Genomic DNA, 7,500 nt, shown 5'->3' with positions numbered 1-7,500 from the left:
TAAGACAAAAAACAAAACAAAACAAAAAAGCAAAAAAACAAAACAAAACAATAAACAAAAAAACAAACAAACAAAAAAACAAAAAACAAACAAGCAAACAAAAAAACAAAAACAAACAAACAAACAAACAAACCCCCCTCCCCCCCACCCCCCGAAACCCACGCCCCCTTTTTTTTTTATTAAGCAAAACAACAACGTCCCTTGATTGTCGAAGAACAGTTTTCTGTTTCCCTTGACACATAGGCGTTCATTATTTTGGAAGTATGTGGGAAGAACGAATGGCCTCTTGTAGAGAGAAAAATGACTGTACTTGACTGTAATTTGTGTCTGACGGACGAGTGCTGGGGAAGAGGAGAGACAAATTGAAAGGAAACGAGCAAGTGGGAAAAAAATCGAAGCAGGATTGGTTTCTTATTATTTTATTATCACTATGGAGGCTGCGGCGGACTACCCGTAAACTTTATGAGCAGCGGGGAGAGGAGGAGGGGGGATGGGGTGAGGTGGTGGTGGTGGTGGGGGCGGGGGGGGGGGGTATGTGTAAAAGTGAGTGGGATGGTACAGCATCGTTTTGCCCCCCACTGGAGTGATGGCCTAGAAGTAACGCGTCCGTCTAGGAAGCGAGAGAATCTGAGGGCGCTGGTTCGAATCACGGCTCAGCCGCCGATATTTTCTCCCCCCCCCCTACACTAGACCTTGAGTGGTGGTCTGGACGCTAGTCATTCGGATGAGACGATAAACCGAGGTCCCGTGTGCAGCATGCACTTAGTGCACGTAAAAGAACCCACGGCAACAAAAGGGTTGTTCCTGGCAAAATTCTGTAGAAAAATCCACTTCGACAGGAAAAACAAATAAAACTGCACGCAGGAAAAAATACAAAAAAAAAAGGGTGGCGCTGTAGTGTAGCGACGCGCTCTCCCTGGGGAGAGCAGCCCGAATTTCACACGGAGAAATCTGTTGTGATAAAAAGGAATACAAATACAAATACCTCTCTCCACGCTCTCTCTCTTTCTTTCTCCTTGTCTCTTGCTTTCCTCCTATCTCTGTGATTGTCTGTCTCTGTCTCTCTGTCTCTATCCCTTTCTGTCTGTCTGTCTGTCTCTCTGTGTCCCTGTCATTGTCTGATCAGGAGGCGATTGAAGCGGAAAATGAAACTGAACCTTCTGATTACAATCCCAAACTGATCAGTTTCATGATGACTGGAAAAAAACAACCCAACAAACTATGTGGTTATTTTAAAACATGAATTGACATGAGATACATTCCGCAAAGTTTCTTTTTTCAAGACAAAGGTTTGAACATAATTTGATAAGAGACACATTTTGCAAAGTTTTATTTATTTATTTATTTATTTTTTATAGGCAGAAGGTTTAATATCCTTTGTTCCTTAGTTCGAAAAACATTCTTTTCTGACTCTCAAAATGGACTGAACTTGCATGTAAACGTTCTCAATCATCATTCATTCATTATGCCCATCGCTCCTGGTGGAGCATAGGCCATCGACGACCCCTCGCCATCGCACTCTGTTCTGGGCTGTTCTGACCATTCCAGTCCAGTTGGTCCCTTGCTGCTTCAGCTCTGCCTCGGTATCTCGCCTCCAGCTGTTGCGAGGCCGGCCTCTCTTCCTCTTTCCCTGCGGGTTCCAGGTCAGGGCTTGGCGTGTGATGCTGGACGCTGGCATCCTGAGGGTGTGTCCGATCCAGCCCCACTTCCTCCGCAGTATCTGCTTAGCCACTGGTTCCTGTCCCGCTCGCTCCCACAGATCTTCGTTTCGGATCTTCTTTTTTTTTTACACCAAAAATATCTCGTGGGGAAACAAAGCAGTTCCATTTTGTTCTACCGCATCAAAACTCCTGTACATAACAAATCACTAGTGAAAAGATGGAGACAAAAAAAACAAAACAAAACAAAAACAACAAAAAAAACAAACAAAAAAACAACAACAAAAAACCAGGCTTTTTTTTTTTCTTGTTGACCAAAACAACAGTCGCTTTGACTGTCGAAGAACAGTTTTCTGTTTCCCTTAACCCATAGGCGTTCATTATTTTGGAAGTATGTGGGAAGAACGAATGGCCTCTTGCAGAGAAAAAAAACATGACTGTACTTGACTGCAGTTTGTGTCTGACGGAAATGGAGAGGCTTCTTCTTCATCATCGTTCGTGGGCTGCAACTCTAAAGTTCACTCGTTTGTACACGAGTGGGCTTTTACGTGTATGACCGTTTTTACCCCCGCCATGTAGGCAGCCACACTCCGTTTTCGGAGGCGTGCATGCTGGGTATGTTTTTGTTTCCATAATCCACCGAACGCTGACATAATTTACAGGATCTTTAACTCACTCAGTACGGCCAGTCCTCTCTTCTCCTCTACACAGACCCCTCGGATGTCCAGTGGGTGTCTCAATGACCCAACCTTTAGCTTCCGTCGTCAGAATTGTGGTATTCTTTGTCAACATTCATGTCTTCAGTATAAGAGCCTTCCGCTTGCAATATTTTGATGATGGTAATTGGGGTGAAACGCTGTTAACGTCGTCTCTTTCGCCGTTAGTATGGAGAGAGTTAACGTGCGTATTTGATCTTCTGCTTGCGAGCGCGTATACACACGAAAGGGGGTTCAGGCATTAGCAGATCTGCACATATCTTGACCTGGGAGATCGGAAAAATCTCTACCCACTAGGCACCGTTACCGAGATTTGAACCCGGGACCCTCAGATTGAAAGTCCAACGCTTTAACCACTCGGCTATTGCAGACGTCGGGTGGAGAGACAAACCGAAAAGAAACGAGCGAGGTGGAAAATCAAAGCGGGGTTGGTTTTCTTATTGTTATCAATGGGAGACTGCGGATTTCCCATAAACTTTATGAGCAACAGGAGGAGGAGGAGGAAGGTATCGGTAACAGTGAGTAAAAGTGAGTGGGATGGTAGAGCTTTGTTTTGTCTCCCGCCACGCCCCCCCCCCTCTCTCTCTCTTGCTTTCCTCTTTATTTATTTATCATTATTATTATTTATTATTATTATTACTACTACTACTACCTTTTTATATTATAATTATTATTTATTTATTTATGTAAGCTTACCTATTATTTATTCACTTTTTTTTCTCAAGGCCTGACTAAGCGCGTTGGGTTACGCTGCTGGTCAGGCATCTGCTTGGCAGATGTGGTGTAGCGTATATGGATTTGTCCGAACGCAGTGACGCCTCCTTGAGCTACTGAAACTGAAACTGCTTTCCTCCTATCTCTGTTTCTCTGTGACTGTCTGGTGTTTCTCTGTGACTGTCCATGTCTCTCTGTCTCTGCCCCCCCCTCTCTCTCTGTGTCTTTCTGTGTCTCTGTCACTGTCTGAACAGGAAGCGATTGAAATTGAAGCATCTGATTACAATATCAGTTTTATGACGACCCGAAAACTATGTGGTTATTTCAAAATATGAATTGACATGAGATACATTCCGCAAATTTTTTTTAAAGGCAAAGGTTTGAACATAATTTGATATGGGACACATTTTACAAAGTGTTTTCTAAAAATTATTTTATCTTATTTATTTGTTTATTCATTTTTTAATAGGCAAAGGGTTTAATATCCTTTTTTTTCCTTAGTTAGAAAAACATTTCTTTTAGCTCTCAAAATTGCTGAACTTGCATGTAAGTGTTCTCAATCGGCTTAATCAAAGTGAAGGCCATTTTATACACCAAAAATATCTCATGATAAACCAAAGCAATTCCATTTTGCTCTACCCCATCAAAACTCCTGTCCATAACAAATCACTGGCGAAAAGACAGAGGTAAAAAACGCAGGCTTTGTTATTGTTATTGTTGTTGTTGTTGTTGTTGACCAAAACAAACAGTGGCCTTGATTGTCGAGGAGCAGTTTTCTTCTTCCGTCGATACGTAAACGGCCATCATTTTGGAAGCGTGCGGGAACAACGAATGGCTTCTTGTTGAGAAAATGGCAGGACTTGACTGTGCAGTTTGTGACGTACGGAAGTGGAGAGACAAGTTTGTACGGAAACGAGCGAGTAGGTGGAAAATGGAAGTGGGATGGCTTTCTTTATTATTACGACAGAAGCTGCGGGACCACCCATACACTTCTTGTGCAGACGGGAAAGAGGAGGAGGAAGGAGGAGGAGAAGGAGGAGGAAGAGGAGGAGAAGGAGGAGGAGGAGGAAGAGGAGGAGGAAGAGGAAGGGGAGGAGGGGGATGGTAGGTTTGGGATCCCTCTCTCCACGCTCTTTCTCTGTCTGTCTGTCTGTCCACCCTCTTTCTCTCTCCATCCGAATTTGTGCGTGTTTTTTGTTTTCTTGTTTTTTTGTTTGTTGTGTGTGTGTGTGTGTGTGTGTGTGTGTGTGTGTGTGTGTGTGTGTGTGTGTGTGTGTGTGTGTGTGTGTGTGTGTCCATTTATCTCTCTGTCCCTGTATCTTTTTCTTGTCTCTCTGTCTGTCTCTGTGTCTGTGTCTCTCTGTCTTCCTGTCTCTGTCCTTGTCTCCATCCCCTCTCCCCCTTCTCTCTGTCTCTGCCTGCCTGCCCGTCTCTCTTTCTGTTTCTCTGTCTCCGTTTCTCTGTCATCCTTGTTTTATTTCTCTGTCTGTTTCTCTGTCATCCTTGTTTTATTTCTCTGTCTGTTTCTCTGCCATCCTTGTTTTATTTCTCTGTCTCTGTTTCTCTGTCATCCTTGTTTCATTTCTCTGTCTCTGTTTCTCTGCCATCCTTGTTTTATTTCTCTGTCTGTTTCTCTGTCATCCTTGTTTTATTTCTCTGTCTCTGTTTCTCTGTCATCCTTGTTTTATTTCTCTGTCTCTGTTTCTCTGTCATCCTTGTTTCATGTCTCTGTCTCTGTTTCTCTGTCATCCTTGTTTTATTTCTCTGTCTCTGTTTCTCTGTCTCTGTTTCTCTGTCATCCTTGTTTTATTTCTCGCTATGTGGTCATTTTCATTTTCTCTCCTTTTTTTGTGGTCATTATTTCGGATTGTTTTTAATTTCTAATGTTTCCCTCTTGGCAAAATGATAGTATTGTCAATGGCAATAAAACATTGTCAGCGCCAGTGTCTGTCTGTCTGTCTGTCTGTCTGTCTCCTCTCTCTCGTCCTCTGTCTGTATCTCTCACTCTCTCTTTGTTTCTTTGTCTCTCTATCTCGCTTTCCCTCGCTCTATCAGTCTTTGTCTCTCTGCCCCCCCCCCCCCCCCGCTCCCCCCTCTCCCCGTACTCCATCATATCTCCCTCTCTAATCCTCTGTCTGTCTCTCTCCTGCTCTCTCTTTCTGTCTCTCCCTTTCTTTCTCTGTCTTTCTCTGTCTGTCTGTCTGTCCGTCTGTCTGTCTGTCTGTCTGTCTCTCGCACTGTTTCCTTCTCTCTCCTTGTACATTATACATGCATTGAGTACTACAACATCTATATATGTATATGTTTATGTGTCTCTTAGAACAGCGGCAATATATGTTGAGTCGGCCACAGTGCTAATATCTTCACTGTTGGAAAACAAAGATTCATGTTTTCATTTTTCATTTTCATTTCTCTGTCTCTTTGCGCTCTCTCTCTCTCCCCCCCCCACCTCCCACCCTCCCCTCCTCTCCCAACTTATCAACCTCCTGCTCGCTTTGTTTTTTTTTTATTTTTTTTTTATAACTTCATTTCATTATTGGGTATCTTTTTTTTTACTGACACTACTCTCCATTTTTTTCTTTCATCCTTTCCCCTGAAATGAAATGAAATTATGGTGCTTAGAGCCTCGCCGACCACTAAGGCCATCTCAAGGCTATCGCCACGTTAATAACTACAACAAAGGTAAAAAAAAAAAAAACCCAAACAAAAACAAAACAAAACAATTAAAACGAATCACCACTTCAAACTCTCCACTCAAAGTTTAAAAAAAACAAACAAACTTCCATAGTTTAAAACCTTCAAATCTTGATTCCTTTCCCCTAAAAATCACTGACATTTACATACGTTTTTCTCTCTTTTGTTTGCTTTGGATTTCTTTCATCTTTAATAATTTCCCTTCCATTTATTTTTTTCTTTCTCATTGACATTGCATGTAATCTTGTTTGTCATGTTCTCCTTTACTTTTGAAATAAAAAGCAATGGTACTACTATCACTGCTGCTACTGGTGCTACTACTATTTTTTTCCCGCATATATATATATATATATATATATATATATATATATATATGCACATTGTACACACGCACAAACACACACACACACACACACACATATATATATAAACAAAAAAACTAAAGTTTATAAAAAACCCTATCTATCTATCTATCTATATATATATGTATATATATATATATATATATATATATATATATATATAGAGAGAGAGAGAGAGAGAGAGAGAGAGAGAGAGAGAGAGAAAGAGAAAGAGAGAGAGAGAGAGAAAATCCAAATTCGTTCACACAGAAATACACACCCAGACATGCGCGCACGCACACACACACACACACACACACACACACACACACACACACACACACACATACACACACACACATACCTATGTCAGAACACGAACCAAGTTAATTCATTTTACATAGAGCCAAAAAAAAAAAAAAAAAAAAATGCAAGCAGGTTGGAGAACTAATTGTACCCCACTTCCTCCTCCCTTGTGCTAACAACCCTTATCGGAGAATTTAGTCTTCAGTTCAAAAAGAAAGTCGCATTACTGAAATGGTTGAGACACGTTCGTTACCGTGCTTGACTCCATAACGCGTTTTTGTTATATTACCCTTCTGCAGTTTCAGTAGCTCAAGGAGGCGTCACTGCGTTCGGACAAAACCATATACGCTACACCACATCTGCCAAGCAGATGCCTGACCAGCAGCGTAACCCAACGCGCTTAGTCAGGCCTTGAAAAAAAAAAAAAAAAAAAAATTATTAAAAATGAAATTCGGCTATATCAGTTCTACGTAAAAAAAAAGAAGAAATAAACTTGTGCTAGTACACAGGCATTTTTTGGAAAGCTTTTTTTTTGTGTGTGTGTAAAAGGGGGCACGATAAGAGGATAGCCTTGTCTGGACTTCTTTCCCATGTGATCATGTTTGCTTCTCTCTCTCTCTCTCTCTCTCTCTCTCTCTCTCTCTCTCTGTGTCAAACATGCTTTCCCATTGATTAACCCTACGCTTTCGTGTTCCAGCATAGAATGTGGAAACGTAAGTTCAGGGTTACGCAAGTAATCTGTCTATTCAAAAAAAGAAAAAAACAACAACAACAAACAAACCCGTAATCTGAAAATAGAATTGGAACAGGCAAAACGCTGGGTCCAAACATCAGGGATGTTATGAAAGGGAATCTTGGGCAAACGTTCACAGTTGAAGAATTATTATTGATGTGTGTAAAGATAATTTCATCATTTCAATTTTTTTTTATCCGAAGAGTAAAGGACTTTGAAATGTCAGAGAAATATGTTTTTTTTTGTTTTTTTTTTTTGGGTGGGGGGGGGGGGTGGGGGGGGACGGGGGGGAGGGGAGAGGGGGGCAGGGGGGGGATGAGGGGGGGGGATATGGCGTT

The sequence above is a fragment of the Babylonia areolata genome, chromosome 26 (genome assembly GCF_041734735.1).
Source record: "Babylonia areolata isolate BAREFJ2019XMU chromosome 26, ASM4173473v1, whole genome shotgun sequence".
Taxonomy (NCBI): Eukaryota; Metazoa; Mollusca; class Gastropoda; order Neogastropoda; family Buccinidae; genus Babylonia; species Babylonia areolata.
This window is presented reverse-complemented; position numbering follows the sequence as displayed.